Consider the following 26,707-nt stretch of genomic DNA (forward strand, 5'->3'; position numbering starts at 1 on the left):
CACTGTACTTGGTAAAACTGGGATTAAAACAAAACATACACAAAATATCACCTAAATAAAAATGCATGGACATGTATGACATCATACACATGTGATTAGTGCAGTTATACTAAACTTTAGATAACCGAAATAATTGGTATAAGCAAAAGGATCCCAAAAAGCTTAAACCGCTAATAGCCATAGGAAACCAGAGGAAGGATGGCACCCAACACATGACGAAAAACTTGAGAAATGTACTGCAACAGTTTTCAGTGATTGATCCCTGAGCTACAGCTAATGGTCAGGAAAGAACGACATCAAAGTTAACAAACATTCCTCCAACAGTGGCAATAGCTGACAGCAGCAGTTACACAGGAGAAGCAAATAAAAGCTTGGCAGGAGAGCTCTGCATCGGAATTAAAAGTTTTTTTGTTTTTTACGGGGAGAATTAAATTTAACTTGGGCAACAGCCAGCTACTCATGGAAATCTATCAAGTCAATATCTCCTGTAAGAAGCTGGCTGTTTAAAAGCAAACGGATCTTCGGTTTCATTTTCTGGAAGTCACTCTACAGCTTGTGGTTAAAATGGATGCTCCGATTATTTTTCCACATTGATTGTGCAACACGGTCTACATTTTCTAGTTTAAGATGGACAGTCAATGAGAAAATGGACTAAAGGTTTTTTTTTTCTCTTCAACAAATGGATACAAGATTTGTTCATTCAATTCTCAAAACTGGTACTAACGGAAATCCCTTCTCATCAGTCCTGGTTTATTTACATTTACCGTGTGATAATGTGCATACTAGTTCATGCATGTATTAACTAACAAAGCAAAGAAAAAAATTCAGAATACATTGTAATACACAGGAGAGTTAGAGGAACACACACTACATCTGCTTCACTGTGCATCTTTAATAAAACCGATCATACAACCAATCATACATTTTCATTCTCCCAAAGCGTGAGATTATCCAATTGGGTGAGGTAGAGGGGAAGTGCGATGGTAAAATGGTGTCAGACATACAGCTGTTTTCAGACAAAATTATACAATGGCATCAAACTTAAAATAAGCAATTTGTTCTGATATCTGCAGTTAAGTTATACCCCAGCCATGACCATGAGATTGTCCCGAATGTTGAGGTGTAGATCAATCTCCGCGTATGAAAGATTTAGTATTGATTAGTATTTAGTATTTTTTGCTAAAAATGTTTAAATGCGTGACAAATTCATTGAGTGGCGTGAGAGTGCGATACGACATTCAAATTCGTGAGTCTCATGCACAATGCAGGGGGACTTGACAGGTCTGCTTTCACAACCCCAGCAGAAATCACACCCAAGGTCCTGGATAAAATAAATTATGAAAACAAAATTTAGGGTAATACCAAAATGTAGGTCACAATTACATATTTTTTAAGGTGCTGCTTTGCTGGTGGACATCATTATTTCAGATGATTTAACACTTGATCAAGCCTCTTCATCTGCAATCACTGTTGCTCTGTGTGAAGCGTGACTTGCATATTCATATTTCATAAATCATAAAAGGGTGCATACAATCGTGTCATACCATCTTACATCAAACCATCTTTCTAGGTTTAAGTGATGGGGCTCCAAAAAACAATCAACCACATGATTATACTGTCCTACATGTTCCTATTGCTGTATTAGGAATAAACTATAATTATTTTTCATTCATTTTATATCCTTTTAACATTAAAAAGTTGAAGCCCATCAAACTGGATTTGTTGATTAATTTGTTGATGGACTATGCTTGTCAGTATGGGGTAAATTTAGTTGGTGATCATTTTTAAAAATATTTTCTCAGATTAAATACGATCCAATTCTCTCCACTGAATTTATAATTTTATATTGTTATTATGCTTTGCTCATGTTTTCTTCCATGGTTTAAAGACCCCTTTTTCCTAATATTGTTTATCAGTTCCTCAGTAAAAAGGGTTATCACTAAGTGACTGTCATACTAAAAAACAGTGAAGATGTAATTTGTTAATAGACAGGAAAACATGCATATACAATGTAACATTAAATCAGCAATAAGAGCACTATTGTGAAAACAGTTGTTTGTGGCTCTCACAGAAAAGACATTTGGACCTAGAAAGACTAGATAGGTCTGTAAAGCAAGCACCTACAAAGCAGGTTACATTCCCAAGCACTTTCAGCACTGGCACTGGTCAGGTAAATATAGTAATTATAGGCCTACTACCAGAAGATAGCAAATTATGTTGTCGTTTGAGAGACTGCACAGTACACCTCAATTATACAGCCTTTTATGCCCTTCCACTGCACCATCAGAAATGAAACTGCAGTTAAAAATACAATATAGATATAACCTCATTACTGTGACGAGACCAAAAAAAACAGGAAGTGTACAGAGGTGTACTAAGCCACCGCCTGCACACAGAGGGTGTCTGAAGAGGAAATGATCGTGGCAGGGGGAGCTTGGGGATTCTCTCCCTACACCAGCTCCACTGATTTTAGGAGTAGACTTTATTTTTACACCATCCAATACATCCTCATGAGTATTAAAATCTAGAGCCGGAGCATAAAACCATTTATGAATGAAGAGTATGCAGTACTAGTAATTAACTTTGTATACCGTTGAATGCAAAAAGCAGCATAGTAATGGGACAAACTACATGTACTTTGCTCTTATGCGAATTAGCCTCTTGACTTTTGCTACAAGGCATCTTGGCACAGGCAGATAAGAAAGCTGGCATGAGTAAGTCTTATTACAATGTTCAGGATGCATTACATACAGCGACAGGCCTTGCCAGAATGTATTTAACAGATGTTTTAGGACTACTGAGGTATGGTTAAGCCTAATTCAAAATTCAAGTTAACCGTTTGCCTTGACTTACCAAGCACAATATTAATACAAAAAAAACAATATTTAAAAAGAATTACATATTTGAATATATGAAGTCTATTTAATATTTGATATAATACAAAAGCATGCATTTTATTTACCAGTAATTATGCTTGTTGAAATAAAGCAGATTTAAAGTCTACATCCATCATCTTAATTTGTCACATTCCCTCTCCTCACTTTTATTTCAGTTCCCTAGGTGTCCAATAGCCAGCTGAAGAGCAGTGTTTACAATGCTCTCTCTTTATACAGCATTCCTTTTGTTGGCTAGTTGATTTATTAATTTTCCATTTTGAAAACGTCTAAAATGCATTATTATTCCACATGAGCAGGGTAATTTAAGTGGCCATAAACCCTGGACATTGCGTTTTTTTATCTATCCTGTCAGTTTATGCAGCAACTGTCCATAATAATCATGTTGCGGATTGATTACTGCTGAAAAAATTGCAAATTCCTTGTAGGTCTGATCATCAATTATCAAACATATTCATTCTAAAACATTTAATTGAGTTATGTAGCGTTGAAACCTCAGGTGATGTATTCTATTAAAGAAGGTTATTTTGCATGCTTCAGAACTAATGTAAATTGCCAGTTTGTTCAATTTTCATCTTATTAGTGTTTATTTCTCTTCACAAATTGAAAAATGCAAGTTTTAAAAGCATCCTTCCTAATTAAAACCGCATCAATATAAAAACTAAAAGAAACCTTTGGAAAGGAGATAGCTACAACTACAATGTTAAAAAAAAAAAGTAGGGAAACTATGACAGTTTAAGGAATGTTTACATTTCCAACTGTTTTAGTAATTGTTTTTTTTTACGTTAAAGACCATCCGTCACCCATGAACAACTTGACCAATGAAACCACCTGTTGCCATCAAATCTAAAAGAATTAACGTCATTACAAAATGTAAGTATTGAAACACAGGCTAGCTATCTCCTGCATTCTATGGGATGCATGCATGATTCTGTTCTTTTCTGAATAAATCATTTATTTAGCACATCTTACAACAATACAGAAAAAGGATGGATAGTTGAGGTGATTTGATAGTTAGACCTCACACCTAAATGCATAATCTTATTAAACTTACTGAAAGGTTTGCACTCTGCACAGTCTATCTGCTATGCTCTTTTGGTGTTAAAGAACTTTCTTGATCATTATGTGCCTTATGTTTTGAGGACTGTTGGAAATTAAAATCAACCTATTGCTTAATTGTTTTAATTAACAGTGGGCTTATATTGAAAATAATTAGAAAGATATTTTACCCAAAAGAAAGATTAGTTGTTCACTTATCACTCTGTGGTATATAACATGCAACAGAATGGCCTGTGCAGTGCAGATTAACTGCAACTCTAATTTATAATCACTGAACATGTACACAAGGATGCAAGTGAATAGAAAATGCATTCTGCAGAGGTCCATTTGTAAACTTGAACAAGTTAAATTCTTTCATTCGGTCAGTGGATCCATGAAGCATGGGTAAGGAATTACCCCAAGCATTACTGTATACTCAGCATTGCTGCATTTTATTTTTGGGTACTGACAATTGCACAACAAGGGCAATTTAGTTTACTCAGAATCTAGGCTGTACAGCCAATATCTATATTTAAATGTAGGAGTTATTCTGTGGAATAACACTGTCATTCTATTGACCATGACATTTGGATGAAAAACTAACTGTGCTTGTGATACCTCACCAATTTGGCATACAAAAACAAGATAGTAATGTGTGTTAAAGTTCCATTTAATTATATACACATTTAGGGGTACTGAAGAATAGCAGGAGTCAGCCTCAAAAATGCCCTTCACTCCATAAGAAATTTAGCTTTGGAAAACATCTTATTGAAATCTTTAGAAGGATTTTGGTTTTGGTTTACTTCATTCCCCTGGCTGCCCACTTCTCCGCCTCCTGCAGTATTTGAGCGTAGGGGCTGCATTGTGCGGAAAGAGCCTCAAATATAATGATGAGGTTTCAAGACCCATATTGAGCATTGTTAATTTCTGGAAATGAGCTGCAGGATACTGAAATCTAACGAACTAATTGTCTTGTGGCATCTTAACTCACTTTTATTACCATAACGCCTTAAAGAACATTCAATAACTTATTACATTCTGGAAGCTTGCACTTAATCAAGCAAAAGAAATTATTAATCATGCATACTGGGGGAAATTGTAGGACAATACACATTAATATTCTTAATCTGCAAACCTCCTAAAAGCAAAATATGCACAGTGTCAAATACAATGTGTGGGAAAACAAAAAGTGAAACAGGACCATCCAAATGTATTGGACTGTAGTTATGTTTTGTCTTGTCTCATAGAAGGCTTCCTTCATCGTAATAGTGCCAGGATTACCAACAGAAATGGAGGGAAAATATCCTCTCTCTCATTCCACACAAGGTACTGTACAGTGCGCAGTCCACTATGCTTCCAAATCACTGCAATGGCCAACAACAACAAGCAAACAAGACTGCAACCCTTCAGTCTAAATCAAGCTATATGAACAAAAATTAAACCTACATTACAACATACTGTTACAGGATACATACAATATGGAGTATTTACTAATGGTATTCAATACAGGGCTTAGGCCTATGCGTGGAAACATGTTTTTAAGAGTGTAATGCAGTACGCAGAGCTAGCATTGGAAGAGTTATTTGATTTTTCATTGTCATTGTAGTGGTTATTAAAAACAAAGTTTAAAAATGCTGGTTCAATAAATAAATACATCTTATCATACAATGCTCTTTGTTTTAGAGTATTTAATCCACCTGCACACTGATGCTGCTCATATGATGGAGCAACGTCGTGATTTTGCAGTTCACAGGAAAAAAAAGTGCAAAGATACCTGAACAAATACTATCAACAGGTGTTGCTGTTGGGACACCTCCTCAAGAAAACGCACATTAGAATACATAATTCCAAAATGATTGTAGACAACAAGCTGTGTGTTCAAGTGTTAGACAGTATACGGTTTACAGAGCAGGGAGCAAAGTTCTGTGCGCAAGCGAACAGAGAGGCCTATAATTAAAATGTTTATCAGAACTTCTGTGGCAGTTCAATCACGGTTTTGGCATGCTTTACTTCTTCAGGGACTTGGAACATTTTCTAGATTTAAAAAAAACTAAACAATAAACAAAGACATAATACTGACTGAAATGCTATCTAGTAGTTTAAGGTCCAACAGACACGGGTTGATATTACAATCCATTGCACGCGCTCAAGTCAAGCAACAAATTTGCAAAAGATCAAAGTGCTGCCTTGGTCATCACAAAAACCGAACATGAGTGCTGCTAATGTGTTATGGGTGAGTTTGGAGTACACTACACTATGGCTGCCAGCAAGGCCACTCATTTAATCTATTAAATCTAAAGAAAGGGGGGGGGGGGGGGGGGAGCAGATCATTCAACAGAAAATATTTGCGAGCTGTATGCCAGTGGAAGAATAACTAAGCATTAACTTTGAATATATGAATACTGTAAATGCATTCTCTTTTGCCGATCTAGATGACCTTTTGGATTGCCAAAAAAGAAAGGAAGATAAAGGGATAGGCACAGAAAAACAGGATGGCAAATGGACCTGAATGTACAGAAATATATTCAACCTGCGAACTGATATCGCATCATAAAAATCTGAATGTCAATCATATTACATTAATGAAATCGATGTTATGCTTAAGCAACACATACTGAATTGAAAAACTTTGTTTCACAGCCCTTTTACTTGCTTGTTAAACTTATTTCCTTATCCTGCTTATATATAGCCTACTATACTAGATCAGTGTGTAGGGAAGCTGGCAGGGATACAGAAAAGCCAATAGGTCAAGTTCTAACTGGGCATGATCAGAAATTAGGATTTTTACCTTCACTTCCAAAGCATTGTGTGACTAGAATATCTTGTATGCTGCCAATATAGATGGAAGAAAAGGATAAACAAAATAATCAATGCCACATATTCACCTTAGTATAGCTGATTAACAGGACTTCATAAAGGCAAATTTGAAACAATTTAAAAGCTTTAACATTTTTTTCCCCTAACATCCAGAAAGGAAGCCAAATTAATTGTTGTGATGTATCCATTCAGACAGTGAAAATGATAGGGACACCTGACAATTTTACTCAAATACAGCTTAGAGAGGAAGAATCACAATTCACTACCATTTTGTAAGAAACCGTTTTAGTTAACACTACATAACAAATTACATGTTCATCTGGTACTAAAAACATTTCCAGTCAAAATATTTTTTTGCAATCAGTAGAAAATACCTTAAGCCTTAAGCTATACTGTTGTGTAGAAGTATTATTACTCATTAAAGCATAATTATGCAAGTTGCAATCTTTATTTTTTGTATTGAATAAATATTGTATCATAAAAAGATAACTGCTATCAGAGAATACAGGTCTGATTTGGAGAGTAGCTAAACAGTCTGAAGTTACTATTCCCACTTCTGAAAGACATTATGACTAATAGTCACAAGGTGAAGACCAGGGAACCTCTGGATATTGAATGTGTTCATTGAGTATTACACAGGTGTATGCTGCTAGATTTGGTGCAAGTTGTTATATTGTAGAAGTATGAGTGTATTCAAAGGAATAGTCAATATTTCACCCTTAACTGCCTTTCCTCTTAGAGTAGTAATCATATATTCACCTCAAATGTGGTTCAGCCAGTAGTCACTGTGTACACAAGATGTATGAAAGTGTCAGAAGTGTTAAGCAACTTGTCCTTATCCATCAAGGCACATCTTTATTACTAGATTAAGAACTTCAAATATGTATTGCTTTTAACTTTACTGGATCTGAGGATGTGTCGTCAACCTCAAATCTTGTATGATTTATTAACAACTTCTTTCATTCCTATTTTAAAAGCATTAACAGCATTGTGATTCAAATTTTAAAATGAGTAATCCATACTGTACATCTGCCTTTGTCTTATTAAAATTCATGACTTTGGGCTTTGAAGAAAAGATGATACCCTATGTAGATATCAGACACAAATAGAATAAATACAGACAATTGTCACATTAACAACATCTGCAAGTACACATCCAAACCTTAATTAACTCCTAAAGAGCTCTGTTCTGTTTGTTCTGGTTGCTCTTGTAGTTATTGTTATATATATATATATATATATATATATATATATATATATATATATATGTATATATATACGTATATATATATATATGTATATGTATATATACATATATATATATATATATATATGTATATGTATATGTATATGTATATACATATATATATATATATATATATGTATATATATATGTATATATATATATATCACACACACACACACACACACACAATGAGGACTTTGATATTCAGAGATGAAATGCTAGGACTCTTTCCTCATCCTCTTGCAATAGGGCCATTAAAACTGATGAAAGGAATGCCTTTAGGAACCAGATGATTTCCAAGAGTTATAAATTCACAGTCACCCTAAATAATGGCTGCACCTAAAGGCCACTAATATAATGAGATTTATCTCCCATGAGGCATGTCTTATGTCCTTCAACTTGTGTTTAAAAGTCAGAAACAGTAGCCTGTGCCAAAATGATTTAAGCTGGAACATCAAATGTCTTTCTGCTTGCTTTGGTAATGAAGTAAGTAATGGGCAACAAGATAAATCTGCTGGCAGGGACAACAGACACCCAGTTTATGTGTAGACTATCAGCTGCATGGTCATTGTATTTTTTTTTTTTTCATCTCAGTTTAAATTAATCCCCAATAATACGGTAAGCAAAAGTTTCAGAAATTCTTAAATGGGGGGGTTTCATAACCTTACACAGCAAATTATGATGTATTGCATGCAAACCTGCTCTAGCCTGAGCAGTGAAAGACAATACATTTAATTTTGCCAACCAGATCTTGAGCAGCAATGGTAGAACCTCAAAATACTTTTAGCAATCTTACCTGAATGGAAAAGAAGAGGGTGATGAAAAGTATGACTAGCTTTCCACATGAAATAAATCAAATTCTTTTCAGAAACAAGGGCAAAAATAGCTTTTTATCATTAGCAGTGTCTTTCCCTGAAGTATGTCTCTTCAGTTTCTCTTGACAGCAATATTATTTAAGTTGCAGGCGAAAAAACAACATTTGAGCGGTTCTTAATGTAAAAATGTAATGGTATGATACAAGGTGAATCTATACTTGATATCAGCAAGATGACCATTTTGTCTTATGATTTAAAACTCGAGACTTATTCAAGTTTGAACAATATTAATATAGGTATGATATTTTGCCTTGATTTACTGCTGAAAACCATGCTTATAGAAGAATCTCCAATCTAATTATATCTAAAATTAGTATTTCTTTGTTGTTTTTTGTTGGTTTCCTCATTGTACTCTTTCCTGATTTTATGATATTCTACTAAACAAACAAGCAGGCTAATTGAGAGAGAAATGTTAAATGTAAAATATATTTAATTTCTTACCATTTTCAAAAAAGTTGACAAGTTTTCTCTACCCAAACAATGGTTACAAACCAAGTGTAGGTTTTCCATGCCAGGGAAAATGGACCTCATTTTAACTCCACTGAGTAAGCTTACAAACAAAATCTAGCTGTCATATTGGACATAAACAATTTGTTACCATGAACAAGCCTTCATTCAAACCCATATTTATCTACTTATGATGGATGCAGAAGGACTGGGAATATGTGATCCTCATTTTACATCAACAAATGTTTCTCTGTAAAGGGGACTGCCAAGACTGAAATCATAAGGAACTGTACCAGAGTTGGCAGGCAGCATTTGCAGAAGCACATCTCATATGCATACATACGGTAATCAGCAGTCTTTTGAACTGCATAAATCCATGTTTAATGCTCAAAACAAAAGGAAGCCAGTAAAGCGAGACCTAGATTTGGGAACATGACTTTTTCTTTTAATGTCAAAATTAAATCAACCAAATACAAGGCTGGATGCTTCTGCTGCGACCTTGCTCAGAGCAAAGGGATATTTAGGAAACAATTTTAAACCATGCTTCTCACCTCACAGCCTAAGGTTGTCATTACAGTGAACAACATGGTTCTTGTCGCAGTGATGGCTTTGCGGGATGAAAAGCTGCCCAAAGAGCATATTTTTTAAACTTGCTTTAAACTCTTCAGTTGTCTAGGATGGGAGAGAATGACCACTCGTGTTTGGTACATTTTTCATCCACCACTAAAGCTCTTCTTTTTCCAGGGAGGTGTTACAGGTGCAGATCAGTACTTGTCAGCCATAAGGAATTTGCAGGCCTAAGTATTGGCGGCCTCTGCCTTAAACAGTATTTACCAGTGCCACTACCTGCTGAGACAAATCAGTGTTCAATACACCTCAAAAGTATAAAATTGATAAGTATAATTTATGATTTATTTAACAATTAAATTACACATTACACAACTGCAACATGCATACAGCAACATTTAATTTATTACTCTGAAGCATAACACCTTTAAAAATATGATTTAACAAAATTTGCTATAATTTCCATACAACGTAGCAAAATACCATAAATGGAGAAAACAATTGTGAGACATTTCTTGTCATTTGTTTTGCCATTTGTGAAGTTGCCCATGCATTACAATGGATGGATGCCTGTATCACATACGTTAATAAGAAACTTGGCTAATTCACCACATCCTGTTATGTTCTAGTCACATCACAAAGGAGTCTGAAAAACGCAAGGTAAGATCTAACATGAATATGCAGATCAGGGGTTTAAATACATTAAATTAAAAAAAATCATTATTGCAAATTACACTCGATAACAAAGAGGTAAAGTCGGAAAGGAGAGGAAAAAAAAAAATTAATGGTCAGTTGGACCAGAACATACTGTCCACATTTTTTTGTTTGTTTCTTAAAACAATCTTCTATTTGTACTACTCAGAATGAGGTCACAGTTACATAAGCAGCTGCCTCATTGCCATTCAAATATAATTTCATACTCAATTTATTCAGATAACTCTGCAGGAATGTAGCAGTGAATAACTTTTTCCCTTCTCCTTTGTTTTCTACTTTGAAATATTCTCACTGCAGAAAAGGATAACTTTCATCACCATGGTGCTCAGCTGCCAGTTCGTTTCATTCTTAATTGAGGAACAGATTTATGTTAAAGTCAGGCTTAACTGAACAAACTGCATTCATTTTTTAAAATAAGTCAAATAAAACTCAGAAACCTTTCATTCTATACGTGATATCTAGATGTGCTTCACAATTTAAATCTGTGTGCAGTAAACTGTCAGGACAAATACTGCATCTAAAGTGGTAACACCATTTGGAAAAATAAAGATTCTTTGAATAAGAGCCATAAGGAATGTCTAAATTTAAAAACTGAGGGACTTTCAGGAGACGTTAAAAAAAACAGAACATTTCAACACTTCCTTTAGGGATGTCAGAACAATTACAAAATCCACGGAGGACATGAAGCATTACACTTCAATCATTCGTATTTTACCATTGTTTCTACTGTCATATCGACTGGTGAGCAAATCTGAATAATTGAGTGTAGGTCAATGGTAAGAACAGCAGCATGCTATCTGACACATTTTATTGAAAATTTACAAATTAACAAATACATCATAAACGGTAACAAGTGCTAGTGCATTCCCTAAGCACATTTGATAATGAAGTCAGGCTAACCATAAAACATCAGTTTTAGCAATGCAGACCTGTCGGGTGCAAATCTCCAAGGCTATCAGCCTAAACTGGGAAGTTAGCATTTCTTTCAGCTACCACAGATGTCTGGGTTACAATGAGTAAAGATGTAATCATACACAGCAGATCATTTTGTGTTCAAAGACATGACATTCTATTAAACACCCCAACTAGCAATTACTCATCCTGGGGGTTTAAATGTATTGTTTCTATCCCCCATTTCTTTATGTGTGGATATCAAGTTTGCACAGCTGCTAATCCAGTCCCCATGCTGAGTATGACTATTAGAATAAAGAACCTTTGCTCCACTTTTGACACTGGTAAAAGAGGAGGAATAAAGAAAAAGAATAATGTTGTCAGTATGCAAAACAGCCAGGGAGATCGCAATGGTGAATCTGAATATGGCATTTCAGCAAACAGTATGGGAAAAAAAAAAAAAACTTTTAGCCTAAACCACAACAATCATGTCATTTATGGATTATGTAAAGAATACTGCAGACTGAATAGGCTTAAGCATATTGCAGTTCAACTGATTCCGTTTTGGGGCAATATCAGGCTGTTTCAATTTCATTTCCTATTTTAAATAGGAAAGTCTACCGAGTGCTGAGTTGGGGCATTTATCCTAGATCTAAAAACCTCTTGTCCCAAACTACACATATATCATATGATTTAAGTGCACTACATATTACATGTGAATAACTTATCTATCCCCTAAACAATGCTGAATAGTAGATGGTTTCCTATCGGAGTTCATGGTGGTCAATACTGATCAGATACATATTGATGAAACTAAAACATCTGATACTTCAAATAAGTGCTTCAGTCCAGACAGGTGCATTTGGAATTGACATCCAAAAGTGATCTTCATAAATGTTAAAAATTACACAATTACAATCTCCAAACGCAGCTTATTCTTATTCTTCGTTTTCATGTTTTAAATAGTAGTCATAACCACTTTGAGGATAGCAAAATAGATCCTTGCATGACAAATATTTTTAGACTTACATTAGACCAGACAACATAATGTAATGTACCAAGTTAGTTTTGTTTGCTGAACCAAGATCTTTGAGTTTTACTTACTTAGGAGAGCTGAAACCAAAAGTGCAAGAGAAACTCCCTTGATATGAATTGGTCATGAAACCAGTAATGAGCCACAGGCTATACACCCACAATGTTTCCACTTTTAACACTGCCGTACCAAACCCCCTGTATGACCCAGTTTTACTGCATCTAGAGTCCAGAGTGAATTCTACCCTTTTCAGGAAGGATGGGAATTCAATCCCATTTCACTTTACTACAGTTTAAAAGGCCATACATGTATATATGTAGCTCTAGATGAATGATAGTCAGCTTGGAAAAGCATGGGGAAACGTGGAAATCTTACCAACATTTAAGAAACTAAAAGCCGTTGACTAATGAAGAACCTTATTACATTAAATGTACTACTGTTTATTTTAAATGAAATAACTCTCTATTACATGAACCTCTTGTTCAGCATTTCCAGAAATGAGAGCTGCCATTTTTCATAAATATAAATTGAATACTAATTCAATAACACCAGATCAGAAGGTGCTGTTTATAGTACATACACCAATGAACGAGTTGACTGATCACTTGGGAACGGACTCACAGAATACAACATATACCAGTAACTCCATCAAGCTGCAGCATGGTCCACGTCAACACTATTCATAGGAAAGCCAACTCATAAATCACATGATCACATACATATGGTTAAACTGGAACAGATAACTTCAAAAATATATTGTCTAGTGATCTGGCCAAATGTTCTCAGAGGTACAAAGTTCACAGTAAAGTTCCAAAAATATCCATGCTAGGGTGTGGCATCAAGTGGGAAATCGGCATCCTTCAATGGTTCCTCATGATCAGTGGCGTGACACAAAATAAAAACACCTGTAAAATACTGACGATACGTCCCTGGACCTCTCATCCACCGAACATGTTCTTGTTTGTATCTCCAAAAACATCTGCCCCTACCAAAGGCAAGTCTGGGCTCAATGGCCCAAGACCTTTCAGATGCAGCTGGGTTACAAAAAACCCACTATAACTACAATAAACACATTTCAAATTTGTAATTGTCATTCTGAGGAATAAATGGGAATGCTTGGGAACTAATATTAACTGAACCACAGAGTTTACCAAATCCTAATATTAAGGCATTTTCAAATAATTGTAAAGTTCTAAAATCAATACATTGTAGGGTACACTTTGTTGACATTCCAGGTGCCCCAAGCATACCTTTTTAACGTTCAGTATTGTTACTTATGATGTTTGGGTAAAGGGATGTTTGCAGTTGCTTAGTACTGGCTCCCAGTTATATGTGCTCACAAATTTAATTGTTAGAAACTGCAGACAAATTCACAGTTAAAACTTTTTAGAGGGAATGCACAAAAACAGAGTAAACCTAGAGTGGAACTTCTGATGATAATTTTGATTTGGATATGTAAAGATCAATCCTTTGATTGTTGGGTAATTTGAATGTTTAACTAGAAATGCTTTCATGAAAGAGTAGATTGAAAGGAGACTTTTTAGTGCACTCGGGGTCATGAGGAGTGATCCCATAACAGCCAATAAACGTGGGTTCAAACTTTCAACAGTATTTGTTTAGTTATTTTCTCAAATTTATGTATTGGTTTGTGTAACTGAAACATTGTATTCAATTAAAGATTTACTGGGCACCCTATATATATAACCAGTCTAATTAGCACACAAAAAATAAATAGGACTGTGCTATACTCTGTCTGAGAAAAACCCACACGGTATATTTAATTAAATATAATCAGATTCAATATATTTTATGTAGTCAGTTTCTTCTGTATGCCTGTTCTACCATACAGTAGCTGGATAACTTCAATATTATTATAACCTCCATAATTGAAACAAGCACTTTATTATTGTCAAGGCCAACATGGATGCATTTTAAAATTAAAGCAATGATCAGCAAACATTACTACTCTGGTATTATTAACACTATGAGCAAATACCATGCTACAAATGTCTTTAATGCTCCCTGCGCAACTGACCCTACCGGTACTTTAAAATCCTTTAAGGCGGAACTCCTCCTCTGACACAGGGGTGTAGTGGAGCACCATCAGTCAATTCTAAATATTTAAAATTAATAATAAATGGATTTAAAACATTTCCTTGTGTGGTGTATTTGTATGAAATAATATGACATGTAATAAAGCCCACTTACAACGATTCATATAAAAACTGCATGTAACAACTACACCACTGGAGATGACTACATATTTTGGTGAAACTATTCAATGAAAGAAAAGCCTGTTGTTGTGGAAAATGAACCAGTATCAACTACCTGTCCTTGCAAGATAGGCTGACGTGTATGTTTCTGTACCACCATATGAAGTGAGTGTATTTTCAGTGTGGGTGAGTTGCCGTGTGCATTTAACTCACTCATTCACTCATGAGCTCCAGTGTGGCTCTCAGGCGGTTTTTGCAAGGAAAATGCCAGAAAGGCAGGTTTACACTAGCGATACTAACTCTTAAACACTTCCATCCCGGAGTCCATGGCTGTCATGTGACAACCTGTTCACAATACACCGGTAGCTGTGCCTTGCGGCTTTAATACTTTGAATTAGTGTTTTAAAGGTAGGGTTACAACACAATGTAAAGTATCTAACGGTGCACAACAGACCCACAAGATAGAAAGCATAATAATAGAAAAAACCTTTACTAATTATTAACAAACTACAACATTGCCAACAATGAAACGTCCATCGGTAACTTACTTTACTTTAAAATCTTGCACTTCTATAATGCGGTCATTTAAGGATATACAAGATTAATACTGTTTATATACAGTGCATCCGGAAAGAATTCACACCGCTTCACTTTTCCACATTTTGTTATGTTACAGCCTTATTCCAAAATGGATTACATTCATTATTTTCCTCAAAATTCTACAAACAATACCCCATAATGACAACATGAAAGAAGTTTGTTTGAAATAGTTGCAAATTTATTAAAAACAAAAAACAAAAAAAAGCACATGTACATAAGTATTCAAAGCCTTTGCCATGACACTCAAAATTGAGCTCAGGTGCATCCCGTTTCCACTGATCATCCTTGAGATGTTTCTTCAGCTTGTTTGGAGTCCACCTGTGGTAAATTCAGTTGATTGGACATGATTTGGTAAGGCACACACCTGTCTATATAAGGTCCCACAGTTAACAGTGCATGTCAGAGCACAAACCAAGCCATGAAGTCCAAGGAATTGTCTGTAGACTGCCGAGACAGGATTGTATCGAGGCACAGATTATTATTAATTATTTTTATTTCTTGGCAGACTCCCTTATCCAGGGCGACTTACAACATAAGTGCAAAAAATACAGAAGTACAAGGCATCAATCATTACAAATTCAACTTAGCTAAAACATAGCAATTCAAAATACATTTTACAAATTACAATTACAATTTACACAAGTACAGTAAGAGACTTCCTACATCCTGGACGGTGAAAGCTAAGTGCTGTCAAGATGTAGGGTTACAGACTAGGGCTACGGGAAAGGGAGCAGATCTGGGGAAGGGTACAGAAAAAATGTCTGCAGCATTGAAGGTCCCAATGAGCACAGTGGCCTCCATCATCCATAAATGGAAGTTTGGAACCACCAGGACTCTTTCTAGAGCTGGCTGCCCGGACAAACTGAGCTTTCGGGGGAGAAGGGCCTTAGTCAGGGAGGTGACCACTCTGACAGAGCTCCAGCATCTCTGTGGAAAGAGGAGAACTTTCCAGAAGAAAACGCATCTCTGCAGCACTCCACCAATCGGGCCTGTATGGTAGAGTGGCCAGACGGAAGCCACTCCTCAGTAAAAGGCACATGACAGCCCGCCTGGAGTTTGCCAAAAGACACCTGAAGGACACTCAGACCATGAAAAACAAAATTCTCTGGTCTGATGAAACAAGGATTGAACACTTTGGCCTGAATGGCAAGCGTCATGTCTGGAGGAAACCAGGCACCGCTCATCACCTGGCCAATATCATCCCTACAGTGAAGCATGGTGGTGGCAACATCATGCTGTGGGGATGTTTTTCAGCGGCACGAACTGGGAGACTAGTCAGTATCGAGGGAAATATGAATGCAGCAATGTACAGAGACATCCTTGATGAAAACCTGCTCCAGAGCGCTCTAGGCTTCAGACTGGGGCGAAGGTTCATCTTCCAACAGGACAATGACCCTAAGCACACAGCCAAGATAACAAAGGAGTGGCTACAGGACAACTCTGTGAATGTCCTCGAGTGACCCAGCCAGAGCCCAGACTTGAACCCTATTGAACATCTCTGGAGAGATATGAAAATGGCTGTGCACCACCGCTCCCCATCCAACCTGATGGAGCTTGAGAGGTCCTGCAAAGAAGAATGGGAGAAACTGCCCAAAAATAGGTGTGCCAAGCTTGTAGCATCATACTCAAAAAGACTTGAGGCTGTAATTGGTGCCAAAGGTGCTTCAACAAAGTATTGAGCAAAGGCTGTGAATACTTACGTACATGTGCTTTTGTTTTTTCTTTTTAATTAATTTGCAAAGATTTCAAAAACTTCTTTCATGTTGTCATTATGGGGTATCGTTTGTTGAACTTTGAGGAAAATAATTAATTTAATCAATTTTGGAATAAGGCTGTAACATAACAAAATGTGGAAAAAGTGAAGCGCTGTGAATACTTTCTGGATGCACTGTACGGTTATATTTGCTTTTTCACTCCTTCTTATGTTTACCTCATTTACTCACGTATTTGGGTTTCTCTGGGCGTTTTTTCTTGACCACATAACTCATGCCAAACGTGTCCGTGCATGTCACCCCCTGTGACGCTCATCACAGCAGCTACTGCCCAACAACTTGGTTTTTGAAATGTAATGTACACCTACCAGCCTAAACTACATGCAAGTAGTAAAGTGACTAGTAATAGTAGGATTAGATAAATGTTAAGAATTTAAGAAACCATGTTGAATAGTAACTTGTGCATTTGAACAGTTTGATGCATTTGCACAGTTTATTTGAACAGTGAAATAATAGTAATAAAAGTACTACATTATACTCAATTTTAGGACTATGAGCTGATGTTTTTTCAGCTATATTTCACATTTACAGTTTTTTTTAAGAACCTGTAGCAAATGATTTCACAGTAATACTGGCAAATACAACATACAGTATGTCCGCATCCCCATCCGACAGATTTGTGTCAGCACCGTCACATCCCTAGCATTGTTAGCACTTGAATCCTTTTACTGCAACTGACCCTATACCTACTGCTCACTCTAGCACATACCTAGGCCTTAACTGTATTATATTTGCACTTGTTCGCTAACTGTACAAGGATGTAGGCTTATTGTGTTCTGTACTAACTATTACTGCACTTTTGTAATGTTTTTAAATGTTTTTGTATACAGTAAGTCACCCTTGATGAGGGGGGTCTACTAAGAAATGCATGAATCAGGTGAAAAACATTTATATTATAGTGAAATCAGAAAGTATGTAATAGTGCCCCTACCAAAACACAATGGAAGCGCATCTGCTTGGAAAGCATCACAACCTTAACTTTAAAAGCCATGGACAGCAGCAAGAGAGGTTTCACTTTGATGCAAAACCAACATGACGATGGGGCATTGAAGCTGTAATGCATGAAAGGGTGACATCTGTTGTTGATCAGCAGTATTAGAAATATAAATAAATATATGCAGGTAATCGGAGGTTTAAAACAAATTGACACATTTATTTGGGACACAACAGCACTGCCCAACATGCAACTAAATATCCTGATGCTGATGTCTTAGGAGTATCAATGCACCCATCATAGATAGTCTTAAAAGGATAGGTGTAGGCACTTTTTATATGTGGCAACCATCTGAACAGTACAAATGTAGGCAAAGAAAATGCAGAGGATGGTCCTCAAAGTATACAGATGCTACCGATTTAAATTGCTACCAAGTACCAAAAACAGCTGCGACTTAAAACCACCGACCAGTTATACTCGACGTTAAAAAAAAAGAAGTACGGAGATCGTGAAGATGATATTAAACAATAACTGTTCATGTTAAGTCAATTAAAAATAAAACTACGCAAATCACATCACCGAAAAACAAAACCATCAAATAAATACGCCTGTATGATTAAGTGCGGCGATAACTAATATGAATTATAACAATTCGTACGGATGTTAGCCAAATCACAACAGTAACATTTGAAACGGGTTTTTGTTTGGTTTCCTTTCCTGTACAACAAAAGCATGACAACACAGCATGCATGTGTATACTACTATACATCAGGTTGACAACCACGTCCGCCACAAACTTTTGTTGTCGTTTCTTACGTAAACATTACCAAATCACACCCCGACTCAAATCAGGAGCCCCTTCACTTTCTTCAAAATCTCAACCAAATTGAGCACTTTACAGGCTACTACTATGAGAAACACCACGCAAGACATCGCCTCCGTAACTTCAACTTCAATGACTTCAATTTGTGCGAACTTAGATGGATCTGCATTAGAAAAACAACTTTTTGTAACAGTTGCGCACTATAACATTCTCGCTACATACAGACGCATATTTTTTTTTTTTATTATTATTTTTTAAATAGTGTTAATCCGTAGTTACCCAAGAGAGAAAGCAGTCCTCAACGTATGCACGTCTCCGGATTTGTTCCTTCCCAGACACACACGCACTAACCGCGCAGTGGCCCGGGTGTCCTGGACGCGGCTCCGCTTCTGCTCGCATCCCCCCTCAGCGCCGCAGCTGCTGGCTGTTTAATGACGTCAGCCTGCGCCGTGCAGCGCCGCTATTGGTGGCGTTTGTGTAGCGAGTTTTCCCGCAGTTCTGCGCGGATCTGCGCTCATCCACCAATGGGATCGGTTCGATTCTGCACATCTGCGCATAACTGAGGGAATATGCGCTAAAAAAAAAAAAAAAAGGCAACCATTCTACTGGAAGGGCTGCGCGTTTAAAGGCACAGGGCAGAGGATGCGCACTTAAACATTTTCCAACCAGTTGAATGTATGGGCACTGAGGTCCGGGGATGGATACACATACGGTTTTCATTAAACAAGATGAATTACACAATTGTATCTGATTCTTTTTTCCATTGACGATTTTGGCATAACCTTAACTACACAGCCACCACTGCCCAATTGATACTGTTTGAAAATGATGAAGACGAAATTGTTGCATTTTGTTGTTGTTTGGTTTGTTGGCTTCTTTCAAAATAAATCGTTTTCAGTTTCCTCAGTGAATACACAAATGCAATTAGGTGTTTGTGATTACAATGATGCATTAGGAAAGGAAGTGTGTGCCGGAGCAGTGCGTGTCAATCATAAAAATAAAATGTATATTTTCGCCCAGTCATGTAAATGAAGGGTAAAGGTGGTGATGCATATGCTAATTAGCCATGCGGCATGAGGAAATATGGTTTGCATGCAAAATAACAGGTGCCTGTAAGAATCACACCAGGAAGGAAAACACCAGCTTGTTTTTTAATCCTCATTGAAATGAATAACGTGCTCATGTAAAGTATGAAACATGCTGTATGTAACTGCAAAATTGATCATAGACACTAAGCTACTACATCAGCATGTATCTCAGCAGTACATGGTTACTGTGAAAGGGCAGACACGCACTAAATTCAATAAATATGCCCCACATAATTATATATTATATATTATTATGATACTAACATCATTCAAACTCAGCACCCACTGCTAAACTTTAAACTTCTTCCCACCTACTTACTATTTACATCGCCATCCTTACACACTGGACCTGGTTTCCCATTTTTTTCATCATTCTCCTGAGTAGGCTAAATGAGATTTACCCTGACTACTTCTGGTGGCTGCTTTTTTTAGTTCACAAACCAGATCTTCTCGAATAATAACTCGCCTGGAATCCCACTGAAGGACTCTTGAGTACCGTGACTGTCTCCCAGAAGCACTCTACATGTTATCATCTCTTGACATTTTTTGAAATCCTTCAAAATGCAACATCAGAATACACTGTTTCATAAAATAACATTGGAAAGAAAAAACAAGGAAATCAAGACTTAAGTGGCAGGCATTTGTGGCTTAGGCTGAAGGATACAAGCAATTAGTATGTGAACTGAAAATGCATTCAAAACATTAAGAGCAGGTACATTTCGATTCTGACGCAGGAATGAGTAAATTTGTGTTTGTTCTCCACTCCACATATCAATAACACATTTTTGAGCTGGATCAGTTGCGGTCTCCATGGATTATATAATCATGTTCATATTGTGCTGCTTTTATTGCATTGAATAACAATAGGTACAATTTATTGCAGATTTCCAAAGGCAAGTCCCACTGTCAGTGAATGACATATGGCCACACCATAAATCCATTATCATTGCTGCCCATTACAGGGAAAGAAAAAAAAAAGGCCTGCAACAAAAATCACTGAAAAATGTATGACAAACATTTGCGTGTGGGTTCTTATGAGGTCGAGATGAAGGAATCATTCAGCTGAAGTTCACAGCACTTACAATTAAATGGTTTTCCAAAAATAAAATTACCGTTTGACATCCTAAAGGGGGTCAGCCAACATCATTCAGCTCTCATCAGAAGCCAGGTCTGTAGGAAATATCTGGAAATGAGGAGAAGATCGAGATTTAGGAAAGTAGGTAGGAGGCACTTGCCTACAAAGCCAAATTGTTACTATTTTTAATCTCTCTGATGAAATCTTATAATAATTAACTAGGAGTAGGAGAAGTGTATGCACATTGGAAAATTGCTTAAAATGTACCAGTAAGAACAAATCAGCATTGACACTGAATTTGACTTACTTACTAACTTACTATCATATAAAACATATCATGTTCACCTTGAATTACAAATTAGTGAAAGAGTTCTAAATGTTACAGCACACAATATCAGGGTAATAAAAAGGTGTTATATTTACATGTTGCTCTAAGTATTTTTCTTTTCCACTTATTAGTACAATACTATAGCTTTGAAGATATCAAACTATGTCAATGCTGGATGTGTATTCGAAGCTGCTGCCTATGTGGAGTCTATCAAAGATCCTGGAGACATGCCAACTACAAATTAGGTATTAGAAAACGTGTTTCTATAGCAGCTGCAAGTTAAAAATAGTGAAACTAGTATTATTTTGCTTTACTTTCACTTTTGTACACCATTTTCTCTTTCCAGTTTTTAAACAAGATGAGACTAACTGGTATATATTGCATTAATAATAAATACTTATTTTGTGTTATCTCACCTGCTGCATAAATATCTGTAAAACATCAGTTTGTTACTCACTTTTTAAGTTTAAAAAAAATGTTAAGTCACAAAAACATTGAAGGAAAATCCAATGTCCTGTCATCAAAATTGATAACATTACACTTTTTTTACAGGCATTATTAAATCATTCTAAAATAATGTTTCACAAAATGAAGGGTATTTTCGCATCCCTCGAAAAGTAATTAAGATTTAGAGATATTTAAAAGTGTAATGATTACAAATACAGCAATTCTTTTAAAGTTCAATTAAAACAAGAGATATCTCCTACATGTTCAGATGCATTTGAGCAATTTAAAAATGTCTTGATTGAAGGATAACCCCAAACACTATGAATGCAATATATAAATCAGTGAATTGTTACCAATCTGAAGAAACATAATTACATTTTGTGACCATAGGTGATCATAACCCCTCATAATATTTGATTATACATAGTATTCATCTTTCAACATTCATCTCTCTGACAGCCATTTTGATAATGAAGTCCTAATAAAATGCTATGCTAAGTAATTGTTACTTATTTTATATTGTTTTAAATGGCATTAATTGAGAAAACTATCCGTATTTCCACTTCATTTGCTGAGCATCAATTGTAGCATCTGCCAGAGGAAGTACGGAAAATGTATTGCACATGGTAGTTTCCATTTAATTTCCAAAAATAAGAAAGGAATCATATGGATACAAGTATTTATATCCTCTTCTACTCTCTGATATGCTTCATAGAGCACAGCTCTTAGAATGACAATCTGCCACATACATCTTCTTCAGATGAACAGAAGCCAACTTTATTTTTTATTTCAGTACGCTGAGAGATTATCAATCTCATGTTGTCCTCAACCCTGGATAGAGCAGTCATTTTAAAGGCTATTTTTTTAATTGACCACCCAGCTCATAAAAAATAAATCACAAGCAGATGATGGGATTTATCATCTGCAAGTTTACCTTACATATTCACTTCTACACATATACTAGGGGCCGGATTAAATCAAAACTTTGACCCACCCACTAATAGAAAACTACAGAACTGTACTCAGTTGCAGCTTCGTTATCAGTAAGATGACACTTTCTTCTAATCATAAATGTAACCGCTATAATGTACAGGTTTGTAATTTGCGCTATTAGCAGGTGGGTAAAAGTTTTGAATTAGTCCGGCCCTAGATCTGTATCTATATTTGGTCCAAAATAAAATTACTTAATACTTTATTATATGGCTTTTAAATAATATATTAGAAGTTACTTAATAAAAGTTTTCAAAAGGTTTAAGTGATCTTAATGGTAGGTAACAAAAAGCAGATTAAGTTGCCACATTGAAGTTGGAATTAAATGTATGTGTTTCATTAATTTTTCTTGGTGCCTGGATTATTTGTTTATTTAGTTATGTATTTGATTAGTTATTTATGTATATATTTATTTAAAGAATGCATTTTCATTATCATTATTTGTATGGTATTTACATTTTCTATGTAAAGGTTTCAATGAATAGGATAAGATGTTATTTATGTTTCAAATATGCATCTGTGTTGCAAGTTGTCCTTGAAATATACAGCATTTGAATTCAAATAAATGTGAAAAGAGTAACTCAGTTATCAATACATCTCACAACGGCTTTATCTGCCAATTTTACATTTATTCAGCCCAGTTCTAAACATGAAATATTCTCCAATGTTTTATCGCCCTTGATAATCCATATCATACTGAGATGCACAGACATTGTTTCTAAATATAGCCTACATCTTGAGTAGAATTATTGAAAACCTTATAACCATATGTATCTTTGGTCTGCAATAATAACAGACCAAAGATGGACAGAATCAGCTATAAAATGGATCCTAAGAGATAGAAGAGATAGAAGTGATAGAAGACCTATTTCATTGGGAAGACGAAAAAAGAAGATATGTTGGTGTGACCTGGGACAATAAATGTTAATATATATGAATAATAAATGTACGTGAATATAGATAATGATCAGCAGCCAATATCAATCCACTGCTCGTTGAAGGCCTCCCAAAAATGTTTCCACTTGCTTCATCTATAGCTTCCCTTTTCCATATCATGACTGCAAAATGTATTATTTAATCTTCCCAACTTTTATGTGGTCAACTTCTGGGTCTTTTATTATCTCTTGGATGTAACATTTTGCATTTAGTGACCAGGGGCCAGATTAAATCAAAACTTTGACCCACCCGCTAATAGAAACACTGTACTCAGTTCCGGCTTCATTTTTAATAAGATGCCACTTTCTTCTAATCATAAATGTAACTGCTATTATGTATAGATTTGTAGTTTTCTATTAGCGAGTGGGTCAAAGTTTTGATTTAATCCGGCCCCAGGTTTCACTGCCATAAGTGAACACTTATAGAATGCATTGCTCAAATACTTTTCTCTTTAGGAAAAGCATGCGGTTTCTTCCAAATGTACTCCATCCCATTTGCACTCTTCTTTTGATTTCTTCCATAATATCTCCATCTGTGCTGATGTGTTGTCCAAGATAAATATAACTATTGACTTTTCCGAGTATCCGTTGATTAGATTTAAGCTGTTAAACATGACTTTGGATTTACTCAGGTTATATACATTTTTCGTGCTTGCATCTGAGAGTTCAGGAATTGTAAGCTGCAGGTTTTTGCAAATATGACAATGTCATCAGCAAATTGTAAATTGCTCAAATAAGCTCCTTTCATCTTCAATCCTTTTCATGTGTATGTATATTAATAATCAACAGAACTGTCAAAGAAGTGTATTAGAATCTAATTAAGATTATTTTTGATCAGACACATCCAAGTTCATCCAAAGGAATATAACTTAACAGTAAATTGTTGTGTTGCTATACAATAAGAATATTTTCTTATCATTTTCAGCAGCACCAGAATCAAGGGAAAATACTATTTTTAAAAAGAAAGAAAGATTTGCATAAATCATCCAAGTCTAAACATGGTTTTAAATAGAGGTTCATATGAATGTATTGATGTACTGTATTGATAGTGTTTTATCAATGGTTTCTGTTTTAAATGTAGGCTTTTGTTTGATATTTGTTGTTAATGCTTGTGAAGTTAAGCATAAACCGTGTACATCTGGGAAGTGGTGGAAATGTAGATAATTTGCCTTTGGTAAGCCTTAGGGCTTCTGGACTATGATTTGATGTTGGCATGTATATAACCACAATGTAGAGCATGGAAGGAATATATTGTATGTGACAGTTTATTCACCTGGGATAATATAGGTGTATTAAAAACTGTAAATATGATGGTGTCCCGAAGGAGAATAATTGAGAATACTGACTTGAGGAATAAGCAAAGAAATTCTTAATTTAATTCTAAATATTGCTACTAATACCCATATTTAATCTTTGAGTTCACTCGGCAGAAACATGAGCGATATTGTCATTTCTTGTATTTTGTTTAATCTCGTTGCCCCGTTTCTCTTTAATATCTAATTCAATTGAATGAATCTGTTTATGAATTATGACTGGTGTTGAATTAGTGACTTGAATTATTAGTTGAAATTTAATTTCACAAAGTAATTGCATAGTACTTGTTTTTTTTTCATCTTCTCAAACATTTCTTTTTCACTCTTCACAATGTACCAGTTGTACAATGTACAGTTGTATTTTGTGGGGAAATCTGCTGAACTACTAGATTACATTCCAATATAGCTACAGATAATCACATTATTTAAATATACAACTTCTAAAATGCATTGCTTTCACACTGCAATTTCTAAAGAAATGTGATTACATTTAAATGTGATTATATAAGTGCTTAAAGCCATGAAATACAATACACTGTTTACTCCTGCTTTGTTTTTTTCAGCAGCCAGTATATTATACAAATCCATTTATTACCATTAGATTACTAGTAAAATTACGACAAATGCACACATGGTAAACTAAATCAATAATTTGAAAAGCCTGATGCTCTCTCACCTTTCTTAAACAGAATTTAATTTTATCAGCAGACACTTATTATTTAGTTTTCTTTATCCTCTGTAATCATTTATACAGGCACATGAGAGTACTTAGTATGTTCATCTCCAATTAGAGTTAAACTGAATCATTGTATGTTCAGTAAAAGAAAAAAAAAATGGCTGTAAAACTCAGCATGATATATACTACTTTATTTGGAAATCACTATTATTAAAAGTGGATGTACATTGATGGTCAACACAATGTGATCATCTGGAAATCTAATTAAAATACGAAAGTGAGAATGTTTGCATTCAGAATCTACCAAGAACATTCCAATAGGTTAAAGGACTACTGAACAGATATTAATAAAATAATCAACATTAAAACTAATACTAGTATTATTTTTCTTATTAGTACTATTATGTGCAAGCTCTGCTCATCTCAGTTCAGCATTTAATGATTACAAATTATAAAGTGTCCAATTTCTGAAACAGTCTCTAGTCCTGTTACCCCTGTGAGGGGTCTACACTGTCATTTTCAGAAGGGTTGCTTAATTCTTAATCATGAAAATGTGAGTTCCAGGAAGCAATAAAGCAAGCAAAATGCACATTAACTTTTAAAAGTGATAAGGACATACGATAGTTAATGTCACTATGAATAATGCTATGAAATACTGGTTAGTAGTCCCTAAAGATCAGGCAACTGAATTTACCAGCACATCAATTTAAACACCTGTTGTTTTTCTTTCTTATGTGTTTAGGGTCATTACCATGTTGGTAAGCAAACTCTGTACTCCCTGGCTGCCTTCCTGAGGGTACTGTATGACATTGAAGAATGGAAAAATGTTGTACCTTTATTTTATCTCCCTTTTCTCACTCAAACATCCACATAAACACTTCCAGGTGTTTGTGGTTTTGTCTGGGAGATTTAAAAAATCCACTTGTATGTTGTCTTTTCAAATTGGTACTAATTACTTGCAGTGGGATTACTCAATGATTTAGGTGTATCG

At 35.5% G+C, this 26,707-nt stretch overlaps 1 protein-coding gene across 1 annotated transcript in view; it reads right to left on the reverse strand.

Annotated features, from left to right (window-relative positions):
- The window catches only part of gulp1a (GULP PTB domain containing engulfment adaptor 1a), a 152,550-nt gene extending 133,296 nt beyond the window's left edge, over positions 1-19,254 (reverse strand). The window contains exon 1 of the mRNA XM_066688125.1: positions 19,144-19,254. The gene's annotated coding sequence lies outside the window, so the exon portion shown is untranslated. The remainder of the gene's footprint in view (positions 1-19,143) is intronic.
- Between the last annotated feature and the right edge of the window lie 7,453 nt (positions 19,255-26,707).

The sequence above is a fragment of the Amia ocellicauda genome, chromosome 16 (assembly GCF_036373705.1).
Source record: "Amia ocellicauda isolate fAmiCal2 chromosome 16, fAmiCal2.hap1, whole genome shotgun sequence".
Taxonomy (NCBI): Eukaryota; Metazoa; Chordata; class Actinopteri; order Amiiformes; family Amiidae; genus Amia; species Amia ocellicauda.